Source organism: Bidens hawaiensis, unplaced genomic scaffold, assembly GCF_021521415.1.
Source record: "Bidens hawaiensis isolate Kalapana, Puna unplaced genomic scaffold, B.hawaiensis_p1.1 tig00040681_1, whole genome shotgun sequence".
Taxonomy (NCBI): domain Eukaryota; kingdom Viridiplantae; phylum Streptophyta; class Magnoliopsida; order Asterales; family Asteraceae; genus Bidens; species Bidens hawaiensis.
The window spans coordinates 28,253-46,240 of record NW_027505673.1 but is presented as its reverse complement, the minus strand read 5'-3'; positions in this window follow the sequence as shown (position 1 = coordinate 46,240).

Sequence of the window (17,988 nt, the reverse complement as noted above, 5' to 3'; positions counted from 1 at the left end):
CACAATCAAGGTTGCCCTAATCCTGATTTGGATAAGGACGAGGTCGATTATGTGCATGTGTGGTATGCGCCCATCCTGAGGATGCGCGAGGTCTTCTCTTTATTCTCACGCGCAGATATTTCATGCGCAGATGTGATATGCACGAGCATGTGATATGCACCGCGCGCTGGTGCGCCGCGCGCATATGTGATGCGCGAGCATATGTGTGCCTGGGCAGATGTGATATGCACGAGCATGTGATATGCGCCGCGCGCATATGTGATGCGCGAGCATATGTGTGCCTGGGCATATGATGCCTGAGCATGTTTTGTATGCGCCATGCGCATAGGTTTTGGCTTTGTGCCTTCATAATGTGTTTATCTTGTGGGTTGACCCGCCTTGCTCGGTGTTGAGGCGGGTACATACCTCTTCATATATCATTGAGACATGGGTAAAACATAAACCCTAACATGTTGATTCAATCATAAATAAGAAATTAGACATCATAGTAATAGAACTTACTTGTAGAAATCGAGACCATTAAGAAGGATGATGATGCTATAATGACTCCTAATTTGGTTCCATTATGATGTCACAGATTGATGGAGATCTTAAAGAGAAAGTTATTGGTGTGTGTTTTTTTAATTCTCTGTTGTTGTTATATGACATCTAAGGAAAACCCTAATATATATATGGATATATCCATCAAATAGCCCAAAAATTAGGTTATTTGACTAATTATAATATTTAAATGGTAATGAGGCCTAATTATATGGGCTTTTCTAACATTCACTTCATAATAGTTAACTTAAAAATGGGAGGCCAAACAACAGCATGAAAACAGCTAATCTGCACCTATAACCAACTCCAAAAAGTCAAGCTAATGATCTCGAAAGACAATTTAATGAAACAAAATGATACATAATCAAAATCTAATGTGAACGTGATGCAAATTATAAGTCGTTAATTATCATTGGAACAAAACAAAAGCATATCTGAATCTGATGTGAATGCTGGTTTGTTACTAATTTGAATTTAAAAGAATCAGAGTTTAGATTAAGTGAAGAAGGCATGTGCATGCTGCTTTGATTGATCATGTTACAATGACATTTAGCTTTCAAAAGACAATTAATTAAAAATACGAACTAAAGCAACAATTATTGTAGCAATTACTAAAGAATCAAAATATATTAGAACATATGTGAGCCATGCTCAGTAAGTGTTTATAGAAGAACTTTGATAGTATCAAAATAATATATCCATATATCAAATGTTAATAGCAACAATAGATCAAAATTAGGTAATTGCTAATGTCAATAAAAATCATACTTTCAAAAATCCACCTTGGGTGTCTTTAGACCTGTTTTGCTAATTTTCACAACTTGGTCTTTTTCATTTGCCCGCTTCATCTATTTGGGTTGATTTGACCCAAACCAATTTTTGTCCAATTGTTTTTTTAATAAAAATAATTATTGTTGAATATGATAACAGATATAACTTACAAACACTCACATGCAAAGTATAAACAAACATGAACACGAGCATACTCTTTTTCTAGCCTAATGAATACGAGTACGAAATCCCATCAATTGTTAGATTAAACTTAGACGAACAAACACACTCTGTTTGGTTCAGTTACAAGCTAAAACATACCTGTAGCATCCCTAATTTAACAAGAGTTATAAATTAGTAAAATATCTAATCTATACTGTATAATAAATAAAAGTTTTTCGATGTTACATGACATCACATAAGATGATTCTTACAAAATTTTTCCACCCCTCTTTCTTATTAAATGCATTTCTCTTTCTTATTAATAGTTTTATATTCAACTTTTTTTCTTTTTAATATATTATTTTCTCTTTTTAATAATTATTTTTTATTTAAAAAACTTAATACCAACATAAATATATTATTTAGTTTTATATAAATATAGTATATTAGTTATTAATATTAAGCTTTTATAAGTAACGATTTTTCACGTTGATTTAGATAAAATTGTTAATTTCAAATTTCAACGAAGAAAATTTTTCACTTTATGTTTGTTTTGAAATGAAGATAGCTAAGGCCAATCACTATAGATGGTTGATTTGTTTTTAAGACAACATGGTTTAACGCATTATAAGTTATGTGTTTCATTATCTAAAGTTGAAAGCAAAAAAAAGTGAAACTATTAATTTTGTTATGGAGGTTAAATTGCAAATTTTGTATACAAAAAAATTCAGAGATTTACGAATTTTCAACAACTTTTTATTTCCGTATTATGTAATGTGTAATTTATTCAACCATATATTATACCTTTTGAACATATTTTTTGTATTTTACATTGTCTTATTATTTAAATAAATTTATTTATTATAACATGTGTTCTAAACGGTTTCTTAATGCCATATGTCATCACACATGAATGATCCTTACAAAAATTTCTCACCTCTTTCTCATATTAAATATATATATTTTTTTCTTATTAATAGTTTTATATTTTATTCTTTTTTTCTTTTTAATAATTATTTTCTGGTTTAAAAATTTAACACAAACATAAATATATTATTTTGTTTTATACAAGTATAATATTAGTTATTAATATTAAGCTTTTTTAAGAATGAATTTTCACGTTGATTTTGATTAAATAATTAATTTCAAATTACAAAGAATAAAATTTTCACTTTATATTTGTTTTTGAAATAGTGATTAATAAAAGTTAAGACCAATCTCTTTAGATAGTTTATTTTTAAACAACCTGTTTTAACAGATGATCAGTTATATGTGTTCCGTTACCTAGAGTTAAAAAAAAACAAAATGAAACTACTAATTTTAATATGATGCATAAATATACAAATATTATATACAAAGAAACATTTAAATATTTTCGAATTTTCAACCTTTTGTTTTCATATTGTGTGTTGTGTAATTTATTCTATTATATATTATATATTTATTATATATGTAACATATTTTTTATATTTCACATTGTGTTATTATTTAAATAAATTTATTTATTTTAACCCGTGTTCTATACGGGTACCTAACCTAGTCATATATATAAGAAACTTAATTAGTTCTAAATGTATATCTACAAATCTAAAAAAGACAAATAATTTTACAAAACATAAATGAGAGTCTAATGCTGAGTTCAAACGTAGTTCTAGAACTAATTTTATAGTAGTACATTTGACATCATACAATACATGCGACCATCAATTCTCTTCAAGAATTTGAATACACAACTGAAATTCCAGTACCAATATTTTGTAAGAGAAAAAAAAAATTAGTTTGACAACCATAACGATCATGTTTTAAAAGGATCGTAAGATGGTAATATCATTTTTACCTTTATTTCATGGATATCTATTCGATAGCGAGAAAAAACATCACCACCAAGTGCAACAGAAAAGAAACCTATTGATTGTAGAGTACACTCAACGGTTAGGAAAAACAAAAAGACAACAAACTATTAACTTGTTCAGTAAAATATACATATCCACAAGTGGATATTTAAATGGTTATAGATGTTTTGTGCATAGTTGCTTACTGATCCTTCATAGGCATTCGTTGAGAGCAACAGTGCGATTGTGGTCGTGTCACATTGGTATCAGTTGTTGGTGTTCTTGGTAGACGGCTCAACCTGTATCAATGATAAAAGTTAGCATAATAAGTCTTTTCAAGCAAAAACAGGCGTTTAAAGTAAGCACGTTGTAGCTGTACTTTATGGCTTACCTGTATATGTGGCCACTGGCCAGTTGTCTCTGCATTGTGGTTGTTGAATTACATCTAGACCCTTGGTGAATGGTACTATTCCCCTTTGTAGAATGCAGATGGTTTTTCAAAACTTGCATCAAATCAAACTATAAATTAAAATAATGCACCATATCCAACTCTCGATATTCAGTTTTATTAGATATACCATACGTTTATATGCCTCTTAAAGGATACGGTTTCATAACAAAATTAAGCTTTCTTGTGGACAAAGAGTTAGTAAAAAGTGAACACAAGCCACTTCTAAATAGTAAAAGGTGTCCTCGTTTGCAAAAGATACTTTCAGAATCACCAAATTATAACCAAATCAAGCATGGACATGGTATAACTTTGAAGTTCTTCTAAAAATTAGATGCAACAAATTTTAAGCAGAATCAAGCACAAACATGAAAACTCTTAAGGATAGCTCCAAGATATTACTAAAAGAATAGAAGTATAACACTGATTAAGAGAAACAAATAAAATAATCAAAAAACACCTTATCTGAGAAAACCGCGCCTTATCCACTTTCAGATAAAAGACCACAAACCGAATCACATTAGAGACTAAATTCGCTTCCTGTTTCAAATTGCAAACGTTATATACACAAAAAGAGAAGGTGAGTGTGAAGAGAACAATAGGAAATGATACCAAACTGAAAGAGAAAGGCGAAGAAGGCAAACAAACCTCAACTTCTGAAGTGGCGCGGCTCGACGCAGGTGCTGGCTTTTAGGCGGCTTACGAATTGAATAAAGAGCATGCTTCTTGTGGCTTTCTTGCAGCAGTGGAGATTTCTCCAAGGAACCTAACCGTCCTCTTTCGCTCATTCTCTCTCTCTCTCTCGCAAATTTCTTTTTGAATGACGAAACTGAGATAAAAGGGGCGGTGACATTTTCCAATTTGAATTTTTAGTACGCATATTTGATATTTAAGCGGGCCTTTTAATTTGATTGAATAAGAGGTTGTACCTTAAGCTATAAGGATGAAACAGTGCAATGAGTTGTTGTACCTTGTGCTATGTAAGTGGTAAAACTCTTTATTTTCAACAATCACACACTCTCTCTTATCTCTATTATATATAGTAAAATAAATACAATATTATAATACGTTTAGGAAGGACGATATGATAATTTTATCAAAAACTCTTAACTATAAGAGTTGCACAACTATATAAACATGTTTTACAACTATTGAAGCATGATTTCTCCGCACTCTTTATCTACCAAACGAGTTCAAATTCAAATTTCAAACGCCTGTCCTTCGTGCTCTCTCATTTGCTCTCAAACCTACCGACGTCATCTATGTTGGAGACCAATTTCTCATCCTCCGATCTCTTCATCTACACACAATGGACAAGCAGGGTTCTTCACACATGTAAGTTATCCTAACCTAAACTTGAAATCGAGTTTAATCTTATCACTTTTATGTGAATTTAGGCTGATTTTGGTGGTATTATTTGAAATTAAGTCACCATCACCTAAATTTTCCATGTCGTAGTAGTCAACATTCAACATAGCAGCCAATCTATGGATAACACCGACGATTTCATATCTACCGATCCCATTTTCAACTCCAAAGAAATGGTTATGAACAACTTCAAATCATACAAGGTTAGGGTTTTTGCAAAAAGTAAAAAAAAAAAATAAAAAAAACCCTATTTTCTCTAATTTGCATTTTTAGGGTTTGTTGGTGTAATCTAAATTAAAATGTGTACAAATATTTTCCGCTAGTGGACCTGGCGGAAGCAGGGAGAGTATCCTAATTGACGGTATGTTGTTCGTATATGGAAAACAAGCAAACCAGGTTAGGGTTTGGTGATATTCAAGATTAATTTGTAACAATTGAGATTAATCATATTAAAATTGTGTAGAGGCAGCTAAACAAAGTGTCGTAGCTAATTCATAATTCGACCAACCATAAAATCTTCACAGCGCAAATGTGACGAGTGACTTGTAGGGAAGCTGTTAAGCGAGTTAAAAGATACAAATGTATTTGCTTAACCAACTTAATTTCATGGAATTAGTTGACTATGGTTACTCATATGTTTACAGGTAGGAGGAGGTAGAGGATGAAATTACGAGAACGTGGGCGAAAACGGCGAAGAAAACGAGGTTGAAACGAGAAGATATAAAGAAAACAAGAAATTGAGGAAGAGCTCCATTGTGGTCCACGGTGTTGACCGTGAGCCACAGTCAAACAGGCACCAAAATCAACAGAATACACCGTACCGTGGCATTCCGAGCATCGTAATTGGACTGTGGTCCATGGTGTAGACCGTGGCCCACGGTCCGACACGTGACTGCTGAGTTTGGGCCACTTTTTAGGCCGTTTTTTGGTGTCTTTTCACATACCTTTCACTTGGGGACGGCTAAGAGGCGATTTTTGAAGACAATAATCATATTTTGGGTGTTTGTACTCATTTGTTTATGTTTGGGATTGATATAAACAAGATACTTGATACATCAATGATCTCTCGAGCTATGAGTGGCTAGTTCTATGGTATTCCTCTCGGGATGTAAGGTTAATCGCAAAACACTTTTGTTTATTGTTCTAGAACTTGGATTGATTATCTAAATGTTATGTTAGTATAGTCATGATGTTTGTGTGATTGTTTGTAGCTTGTCTTTATCACTTATATCTAGTTTTGAACCATGTGTTCTTGGTGTCGTTGACAACCGAGATTTAATGGAAGGAATTAGGGATAATCGTATTGATTGATTATTTAGTAACAACCTCACATACTAGGAATCCGAGTACTTAGTTCTTGATTAATCACAAACAATTGCATGTACTCAAAACCGAGATATTATGGTTTATCCATCGAATGTTAACAAGAGTGAGTAACAACCCGAATCCCAAGAGGAATGCTTGTTTAATTATTCGTTTACAACTTTCGTGTTAGTTTATTTTAGATAAAGAATCAAATCAAAACCAACTTGGAAATTACTTTTTTGTCATTTACATTTATATTAGTTAATCGTTGAGCTACTTATTAACACACTTTCCACAAACTCCTCGTGTTCGATACCCACTTACCACTATCTATTTAGTAGTATTTGGTTTATATTTGAGTGAGTCTTCGACCTCACATCAAATTTTGGCGCCGCTGTCGGGGAGTAGTGCGCAACGTGTGTTACTTTTGTAGTTTTTGCTTAATTGTTTATTGTCAGTTTTATGCGGGTTGTGTTAGTGTGAAGGTACTTACATGTATATGCATACGCGAAGCTCTCGGTCTTCATCTCTGTTAGCTTTTGATCCGGAAATCGAACGAACCTTCTGTCAGAATCGAGTTCTTCAACGGGAGAACAAGATTATTGGATCACCAAGCACACAAGGTCGAACAACAGACACCACAACCATGGCTTCAGAACAAACTTTACCGCCAATGCCACCACCCATCAATTCTGAAAACCCATCATCCACTGAACCCATTACTACTACAATCTCTACAAGGGTACCTGCTTTAACCGTGTTCAGTTTTCAGCCACCAGTTAATCTTCCACCCTTGACAAATTTCATGCCTACTCAAGGACAATCTTCAAATTCATCACAACAATCACCTTTTCACTCTCATCAACACCCACTTTACAGTCAACAACCATACACATTTCCTCAAGACCCACCCATAACCCATACTTCACCGGGTCAGAGATCGGGCCCATATTTAATTGGTGGGCCACAGTATGGTGATGGCAATGAAGGGTATGAAGAGTTTGAAGAAGTATATGCAAATGGAGTTGATGGGAGTCAATTGAGGGTTCAAGGGCAATTTTGGTACGGAACCGAACTTCAACTGCAACAACAAATGCAGAAAAGGGGTGGACCTCCAAGTATTCAAGAACAACCGCAACAATCACAACCATTGCAACAAGTTCCACAACAACCAATACCTCAACCTAAATTTCAACAATATCCACCGCCAAGGCCCATGTATAGACAAATGGGCCAACCGAGAGTACCATTGGGGGTACCGAGAAGGCATGTAAAAGAGATGGCTAGGGGAATTGAAGCTCACTTTCGACCGATCATTACAAACAACCTATCTCCGGTGGTTATTCCTCAAAATCAAAATGGAAGAACATTTGAGGTTAGAACCAACGCTCTCCAAAGTTTACCAAAGTACAAGGGTTTAGCAACCGAAGAACATTATTTCCATTTGGAGGTGTATGATTCAATTTGCAACACGATCGGGGGTCAAGGTTTTTCACCGGATGAGGTTAAGTTGGTTTTATTCCAATTTTCGTTAGAAGATAAGGCAAAGAGATGGTTCTACACATTGCCTTCCGCATCAATTTACACTTGGGCCGAGATGCAACAAAGGTTTTTGGAAGAGTTTTACATGACCCAAAAGAAAAATGATGCAAGACGAAGTTTGAGAAGCTTCCAACAACAATCAGGTGAGATGTTTCATGAAACCTTTGAGCAATTCAACATGATGATCAAGAATTGTCCTCACCACGGTATTGCTCTTTGGGAATTGTTGAATGCCTTTCATGAGGGGTTGAGTATGGAAGATGAGCGGGACTTAATGTCAATCACGAATGGTACATTCGGTACCAATTATGAACACGATGATTGGGCATTCTTGGAGCAAATGTCGGTCACATCGAAGAGTAAAGCTCAAACCGCAAGATGAGCAAGACCGACTATCACAAGACCACAAGTGCATGTGGTTAACAACGAATAACCTCGAGTTACTAATCAAGTGTATGATGTGTGCACGAGTTGTAACGCGTTGGGACATGCAAGTGATTTGTGTCCAGGTGTGGAAGGGCAAGTCGAAGAGGTAAATGCAATTCAAGGTCAAGGGGGTGGTCGAAACTACAACATGAATTCGAACACATACCACCCCGGGTTGAGAAATCATCCCAATTTTCGATATGGCAACCAATCGACTCAACTCAACCATAACTTTCAAGGGACTTCTCAAACACGTTTTGTTCCTCGTCAACAATATTTTAATCAAGGGAATTCTCAATGTGGGAACAATCAAGGAAGTCAAAGTCAATTTAAAGGAACAGGTGGAGGTCAAAGTGGGTCTTCGGGTCAAGGTTCATCAAGTGGGAATGAAGTGATGGACATGTTGAAGTTGATGCGACAAGACATGCAGAAAAGGAATCAACTTGATGAAGCCCGAATGCAAAAGGATGAAGTCCGTGACAAAGCCATTCAATCGTTGACCACTCAAATGGGTCAACTTGCAACCGATGTTGAGAATTTAAAGAAAAATAGCTCGAGCTTAAAGAAGGGGAACAATGTGCATATCAATGCGGTAAGTCTTTTACCTAATTTTGGAATTTCTAGTGTTCAAGTTGATCCAACACCATAGTTTGTTGAGGGGGTGGTGGAAGATATTAGTGATGAGATTAAAAATGTGGGTAATTATGAAACAATTTTCCAAAATAACTCTGAATTACAAAACAAATGAAAAATCTTTTTGTGAAAATTGTTCTTGTGATAAATGTTTAAATGATAAATTAACCAAAATAAGGGATGAGAGGGTTGATAATAATATTATCCCGAGTAAACTTCAAGACCCAGGAGTGCCCCTTTTATCAATCCAAATTGGTGAATTTAAAACTGATCGGGCACTGCTAGATCTTGGAGCTTGTGTTAGTATCATGCCCGGTAGTTTATATGATCAGTATGAGTTTGGTCCGTTACAAAAAGTAAACACCACCGTGGTTTTAGCGGATCAAACCCATACACTTCCCCGAGGCATGATATATAATGTGATGGTACATGTGAAGGATTTCTGTTACCCAGATGACTTTTTAGTACTTAATTATGCTAAAAATGTAACTAATGCGCAACCCACAGTCATATTGGGTAGACCCTTCCTCTCCACTTCGCTTGCAGTAATTGATTGTGCTAAGGGGACCCTGGGAATTAAATGTGGGAATCGTGATAATCGGTTATTATTATTTGAAAATACTACTGACCCTCTTGTTGACAAGGAAAGCTTGAAGGCAGATTTTGTTAACAAGCGTGTATCCTTGAGAAAGGATCACACGAAAATGGAGTGTTTTGTGATTGACAGGTCAATTGAGAAGAAAGAAATTGAGCATCAACAGAATGAGAAGGTGGCAGAAAAAGGTGGCCGACCAAGGAAGACAAAAGTGAGACATCCACCTAACCTAAATGATCCAGGGTGGAGGATGAGGATGTTCGGGCCTGACCCTGGTTTGCCAGAAGACTGGCAACAGTTTCTTGAAAAAGAATGTGCTTATAACGAGAAGGCTGCACGTGAGTGGGCCAGTCACCCACCTTGAATGTCATAAAAGTTTCAAAAAGATGGTAATTGTACATTTTATGTATTTTCATTTTTATTTTGCTTTATAATTTCTAGTTTGTCTGTTATTAATGGTATTAAGTTACCATTTTAGCAAAAATCAAGTGTGGGGAAATTCTTATGGATTTCGCTTCGACACTATGTTGGAAACAACACGGGTTTTTTATATAAAGAGGTGGTGATTTTAATTAGTAGAGTCTTTGTTTTAAATTTCTCAAAACCATACATTGGGGGCAATGTATCCCAAATGTGGGGATGGGGAAATTTTTAGTTCTTAAAACTTTTTCATAAAAAAAAAAAAAAGAAAATAGAAAAAATTAAAAAACTAAAAATTAAAAATTTAAAGAAAGTCGGAAAGTGGTAAGATGGCGGGGTAAGGTTTTGGTTCCTTTTCATGGTCGCAATTCCCTAAAGGTCAAGTTTCCTTAGTTGTTTTAAAAAATGAGGTTGAGTAGTATTTTAGTCAAGGTTAGCATGCTTTCGGTACAATAACCTGCATAACATGTCCATATCCTGAAAGTGAAGAGCGGTGATAGATTGGTTATTCTCCGTTAGCACTTGTGCAATCAATGCATTTTGAGACCTTAGCTTGGCATAACTGCAAAAGTGATAGAGGTAATTAGGTTTAAGCCTCGTCTGGATGAGCGCGAGTGTGGGTTTCGGAGGTTGGGCCTCATACATTACACATATGAGCGTGGGTAATGAGAGGGGCGGGGGGTTGGTTCCCGTAGAAAACAGTATTGGACCTATTCTTTTTGATTCGATCAACCTCGATGTTATTTTACGAGACGATCCGGCTTAGTAGGTATTTCTTTGTATTTGTAATTGTTATAGTACTAATCAATAGGAAGTATTAAGTATTATGCTTATTCGAAAAAGAAAAAGAAAAAAAAAGAAAAAAGGAGAAAAAGAGAAAAAAAAAAGAAAAAAAAAAGAGAAAAAGAAAAAAGAGAAAAGACAGAAAAAGTTGAGATTCAATATTCGAAGTATTGTGTAGTGAGTGTTGAGATGCAACTTAGTAATGTTTATAGTTGTTTATTTTATTATTTACTTAGTTTTGATGTAATAAGCCGGATCGCCTGAGCTACTTTCAATATTCCCCTTCCATATCCTTACACCTTGCCCCATTAAAACCCGTTTTAAGTCCTCTTGATTTGCATTTGTGTCAAAGCATTTATATAGGTAGAGATTTGACGGTAGTACAAGCGTACGCGAGGAGAATTGGTTATGATTGAATACATGTGAATGATCACCAAGAAGAGAGTTAATGTCTGGAGGTGTGTTATGTGTGGGTAAAAATCGAAACATGTTAGGTTTGATTAGAATTCTATGGTTTAAATATAATACTAAGTGATACTAATGCAAACCTCTAATAATGAAGGAATAGGGTATGATTGGGGACCTTGACTAAGCCGGGTTTGTGGTTTGTTTGGTGGTTGAGTTTTGAAAGCAATTGTGGCTTGAAGTGCTGCTTGGGGGCAAGCAACGATTAAGTACGGGAATGTGACGAGTGACTAGTAGGGAAGCTGTTAAGCGAGTTAAAAGATACAAATGTATTTGCTTAACCAACTTAATTTCATGGAATTAGTTGACTATGGTTACTCATATGTTTGCAGGTAGTAGGAGGTAGAGGATGAAATTACGAGAACGTGGGCGAAAACGACGAAGAAAACGGAGTTGAAGAAAACGAGAAATATATATAGAAAACAAGAAATTGAGGAATAGCTCCACCGTGGTCCACGGTGTTTACTGTGGGCCACGGTAAAACAGGCACCAAAATCAACAGAATACACCGTACCGTTGCATTCCGAGCACCGTAACTGGACCGTGGTCTACGTTGTTGACCGTGGCCCACAGTCCGACACATGACTGCTGAGTTTGGGCCACTTTTTAGGCCGTTTTTGGGTGTCTTTTCACATACCTTTCACTTGGGGATGGCTTAGAGGCGATTTTTGAAGACAATAATCATATTTTATGTGTTTGTATTCATTTGTTTATGTTTGGGGTTGATATAAACAAGATACTTGATGCATCAATGATCTCTCGAGCTATGAGTGGCTAGTTCTATGGTATTCCTCTCGGGATGTAAGGTTAATCGCAAAACACTTTTGTTTATTGTTCTTGAACTTGGATAGATTATCTAAATGTTATGTTAGTATAGTCATGATGTTTGTGTGATTGTTTGTAGCTTGTCTTTATCGCTTATATCTAGTTTTGAACCATGTGTTCTTGATGTCGTTGACAATCGAGATTTAGTGGAAGGAATTATGGATAATCGTATTAACTAATTGTTGAGTAACAACCTCGCATTCTAGGAATCCGAGTACTTAGTTCTTGATTAATCACAAACAATTGCATGTACTCAAAACCGAGATATTATGGTTTATCCATCGAATGTTAACAAGAGTGTTGAGTAATAACCCGAACCCCGAAAGGAATGCTTGTTTAATTATTCATTTACAACTTTTGTGTTAGTTTATTTTAGATAAATAATCAAATCAAAACCAACTTGGAAATTACTTTTTCGTCATTTAGATTTATATTAGTTAATCGTTGAGCTACTTATTAACACACTTTCCACGAACTCCTCGTGTTCGATACCCACTTACCACTATCAATTTAGTAGTATTTGGTTTATATTTGAGTGAGTCTTAGACCTCACATCAAAATGCATCTGTTCATTGTCAAAAAGCTATTGTTATGGTTTGTAAATATTATGTTGCAAGCTTTCAATTGGGTATGATTTGAGTGATTTTGGTTGTAACGCCCGGAAATTTTGTTAAATCGGTAGTAGTGTCTGTAAAAGTTTGTTTAATTGTCGGGATATAATCTTTCTTGATATGGTGTCTCGGAGTAATTTTTGAACGTTATTTTAATCATCTTTGGGGACAAGTTACAACACTTTGCAAATAGAAGGACTGAAATTGTAAATCCCTAAACCTAATAATGTATTGGCCACCAACCTCCTTGTCTGTGATCGGAAGTGAGCAGCAGCCAAGGACTTGTTTTTTTCACCTCTCCAAGCAATCCAAACCTGGTTCCAAGCAATTGAAGGTTAGTATCGTTTGGTTGAATGTATTTTTCACTATTAAACCGCTTATTGAACCCTAGAGATGTTATAAACATGTTAGGGTTTGAGTTTTGATGATAATAGTTTTCTGACATATTCGTACTCGTTTAGTGTATGGTATGTAACTCGATGTTAATAGATTGTTTTTGATTGATTCTTCTTACCATGATGTTCTACTTTGAGTCTAGTTTCCAGAAAGGTATAATTTGTAAATTTTGAACGAGATTTGAATGGTTTTTATGATTTTATAAAAACATGTGTCAAAGGTGATGCGATGAGTCAAATTCTAGTCTGTCTTCCCAACATCATAACTCTTTTATGACATGTCCAAATTGGTTGGTTTCACTTCTGGAACTTCACATTTTGAGTTAGGATTCCAACTCAATTGGAATAATTTAATTTGGTTTGGTATTAATTTTTAAACAAATAACACCTTTTTATTGTGCACTAAAATAGCTGCACGTAACTTTCTGTGTTGGATGAATGTTTATGATTTTTGTGTGCACTGGAAAAATATAACAAAAATATTTTTGGAAACGTAAGACATTTATGCAACTCTGGTAAAACTTTCATAATTTATTTATATGATTTTCCTATGTAATAAAATACATCTTTGCATGTTAAAATCTGCATATTAGACTCGTTAATGATCGATTCTTTCGGTTTAGGTTAAAATCGGTGGCTGCCCAATTAAGTCATTTACGGGCCTGTTTTGACCAAGTTTTTTATTCCAATAGCTCCCTAGGTATACCACTTACTTCATACTAAATATCTTGGCCAATGGATTTGATTTAATGGGTATATCGTTAATAGTTCGGAAACTAGGATTTCGGTCGTTTAAATTGTTAATTGTTGTGTTTCGCGTGCTGTTTGAGGGGATTAACAACCAAATAAGTTTGTGTATTGTTAATATGATTAACGGGCTGTTGAAATATTTAAATTTTATTATAACGGGGCTGAATTAGTTGGTGATTGCTCAAATGGTTCGATAGAGGGCGAATTCTCGCTTAAACGGTAATTCGTGCATTGTACAAGGGGATTGCTGACCCGTACAGTTCGTGTAGTTTTGTGTGGACTTATTTTCTGTAATAATGTGATATTTTATCTATACGGGGTTGAGTTGGTGGGTAATTTCTCAAACGGTTCGGTAGAACGCAAATTTTCGCTTAAACGGTAATTCCTGCATTGTATAAGGGGATTGCCAACCTGTTCAGCTCGTGTATTGGCTGTAGTACCATATTCCTGCATTGTATAATTCCTGCATTGGTAATTACTTAAACGACATGATAACGCGCGAATTTGACACAATTAACGTAAACCGGGTGTAGTTCGGAAATCCTTTTATCCCCGGTTTTAGCCAAGGATGGTTTTGGTAAATTAAAGGTCTTGGGGGTTGATGTAAATTATATTATCACGGGTGTGGTTTCGGGTCAATTAAGTTATGTTAGGACGTCCCGTAGAATAAGCGAGGCGGTTCGGGTTAGTTAGAAATTGTTGTGTGCAACCCGACAGGCTTTTGATTTGCGGGATTGCTCAGGTATTCTCCAGCTCGTTGGTACTTGTGTGACTTGTGTCAGGTAAGTTAATGATGCCCTTTTTTTTAATCTTTTTACGTTTTGGGCTAGCATACACACCCTATTACGATTTTACTCGATTTTACTCGTTTAAACTATTTGGATGGTATTGCATAGTCTTATTCTTAATTGTACATTTATGAAACTATGTGTGAATTATATTCAATGCCTTAGGATATTTTAGACTCGTTATGGTCATATATTCCTTAAGGTTATTTATGTTACTTATGGTCTAGGCTCGAAGATATTATGAGGCCTAGTATTAATTCCTAGATCATCCATTATTTATGAATTACACGTGATGATATTGTTTGGTTGATTAATCATTAAGATGTTTGTACGTGTGTATATGGATGTGTATGTGTTGATAAACTGCGACTGGGACAAATATATTACTCAGGTAAGACCCGGGTGAGGAGGCCCATGTTGCATTTTTATGTTAAGGCGAGTCAAATATATTACTTGAGTCCTTAACTGTGTGTTTTGTGACTTAGGGTGAGGAGGCCCGCCGTCTTGCTAAATCATGATCAGGTCAAATATATTACTCGAGAAAGACTCGGGGTGAGGAGGCCCGTATCACGTGTTTAGGTTATGTTAAACCGTGACCGAGTCAAATATATTACTTGGGGAAGACACGGAGTGAGGAGGCTCATGTTGCGTGATTTTGTTTTGTTAAACCGTGACCGAGTCAAATATATTACTTGGGGAAGACCCGGGGTGAGGAGGCTCGTGCTACGTGATTTTTGTTTTGTTAAACCGTTACTCGAGGAAGACTCGGGGTGAGGAGGCCTATGTCACGTGATTTTTATCTTTGTTAAATCGCGACCGGATCAAATATATAACTGGGGGAAGACCCGGGGTGAGGAGGCCCGTGTTGCGTGTTTGACCAATGAAAAAGTATTTATTTATTTACTTATGATTTTCTCCAAAATTTTATATTTATTAATTTAAATTGATTTATGGATGTCACTTATAAAATCATGAGCCCATTCAGCTTTGTAACATCCTAAAATTTTAATGATGAATAAAGGAAGTTATGTTTAGTGATTTCGCGTAATTGATTAATGTCGGGGAAGGAGCGGGTCTTGGACTTGGATTAATTGAGATGGGTTAAATGAGAATGGGATTTCAGGGATATAAATACCCCCAAAATCCCAAAATATCTTCATTTTCCCCACTCTCCTAAACACACACAACACACACACCAAGCACACCCAAAACCGCCGCCGGCCGGGCCGAAAAAGAAGGAAGGATCGAGCGAGGTCCGGGTAAGAGAGAAAGATTAGTGGTGATACCAAGATAAACGAGATCCAAACAAGCTCAAAAGGTATGATTCTTGATCTTGAAAGTTTAAAGATCCGAGCTTTTAGTGTATAAACGACCGAAAATGGTCGGGAAGTGTAGTGGGTGGTATTGAACCTTATCAAGGGTGTTAAAATCGCCCGAAATGTTGATCAGAAACCGAAACAGCGGACATCTGGGCAACTTCGCCTTCATCTGGCAACTTCGCCTTCAAGCGATGAACTTCGCCTGCAAGCTAAGTTCGCCTGATGAACTTCGCCTGCAAGCTAAGTTCGCCGGATGACAAGTTCGCCTGAGGTTTAAGTTCGCCTGATGATAAGTTCGCCTGAGGTTTAACTTCGCCTAAAGCTAAGTTCGCCTGAGGTTTAACTTCGCCTAAAGCTAAGTTCGCCTGAGGTTTAACTTCGCCTAAAGCTAAGTTCGCCTGAGGTTTAACTTCGCCTAAAGCCAAGTTCGTTTAGAAAATAAATTTAAAATCTAATGAAAAATGTGTTAAGACAGTTAATGGAAATAAAATTTTTCCAAGCTGACCTGGCAGCTCGACCCCAGCCAGGGGCTCTGCCCCTTGGACCCTGCTAGGGGCTACCGCCCCTAGACCCCGCTGCCAGGGGCGCTGCCCCCGGACCCCCGTTCGTTGTGGGTCACATAAAGATAGAGATACATTATGAGAAGTGATAGTTAATTGATACGTATACTTGTTATACAGTCAGCCGTGCACAACTGAAGAAAGGGATTACGATTAACGGTGAACGTAACCGTGTTCAGGTGAGTTTCTAGCCCCATTTATGTGTTACGTTTTCGGGGCTTTGTGCATACTCAATATGTTTGTTAATACACTTATCCTAAGAGATAAGTGTATGCCTTATGTGGATAATGTGAAATGTATAAATGATTGCTTGATGGTACGTGAACGATCTTCGGATATTGCACGTACTGTCAGGTTGTAACGCTACGTTAAGTAAGTATGATATGTATGCTTATGTGTATGAATGTGATAAAGTTAATAAAAGAAGGAAAGGATGGTTGTATGGTTACGAAAAGGGTACCGAGCCCTAATAATACTCGAGGTACGATGTATGGTTGTATGGTAACGAAGAGGGAATCGAACCCTACTAATATTCGAGAACTAGGGAACCGAACCCTACTAATATTCGAGGAAAGAGGGAAACCGAGCCCTAATAATACTCGTGGAAAGAGGGAAACCGAGCCCTAATAATACTCGTGGAAAGAGGGTACCGAGCCCTAATAATACTCGAGGAAGGAGGGTACCGAGCCCTAATAATACTCGAGGAATGTAGGGCGTAATGCTCTTTATAACGTAAGATATGAAAGTAAGTTAATACAAAAGAAAGTATGAAAGTAAGAAAGTAAGGAAGTATGAAAGTATGAATGAAAGAATATAATGTTATGTGAATGGTATGACTATGTGATTATCTAGAACTCACTCAGCGTAGCTGACTTTTAGTATGCACGCAGGTGAGTAAGATGAGGCAGCTCGCTTGAGGAGACACATGGCACTGAACAAGAGTCTGGCATCTGAAGACTTATAATGTTTTAATTTTAATGTTTTAATGTGAAAGACAAAGGATGTTTTGAGACAAGTTATGAAATATTGTAATGTTTTATGAAAGTTTTATATTCCGCGTAAATGTTTTAATTAACTCTGATATTTAGAACTGTGTTTATGAGTAAATCCAACACGAAAGTAGGGTTACCGGTAACGGGGCCTTACAAGCTTAAGCTGACTTTGTGTGTTTGTTAGATTGATTTTGATTTTTCAGGCTGAGAAGTTGGAGACTACCACTTGGTCGTGCTCGAAACTACCCGGATGGTTGAAGGCATATCTAGTCGGAGAATTAATAATGCAAACTATTTTATTTTATTTATTATTATACGTATTTAAATTTGATTTTTGGAGCATATTTCCCGGTATTGGGATTTGGTACTTGACTATTTTCCGCTGCATGTAACTCTAGACATATTTTTAACAATTGAAATCGTTTGGCTTTTATTTTTTTGCAAAATTTTGGATATAA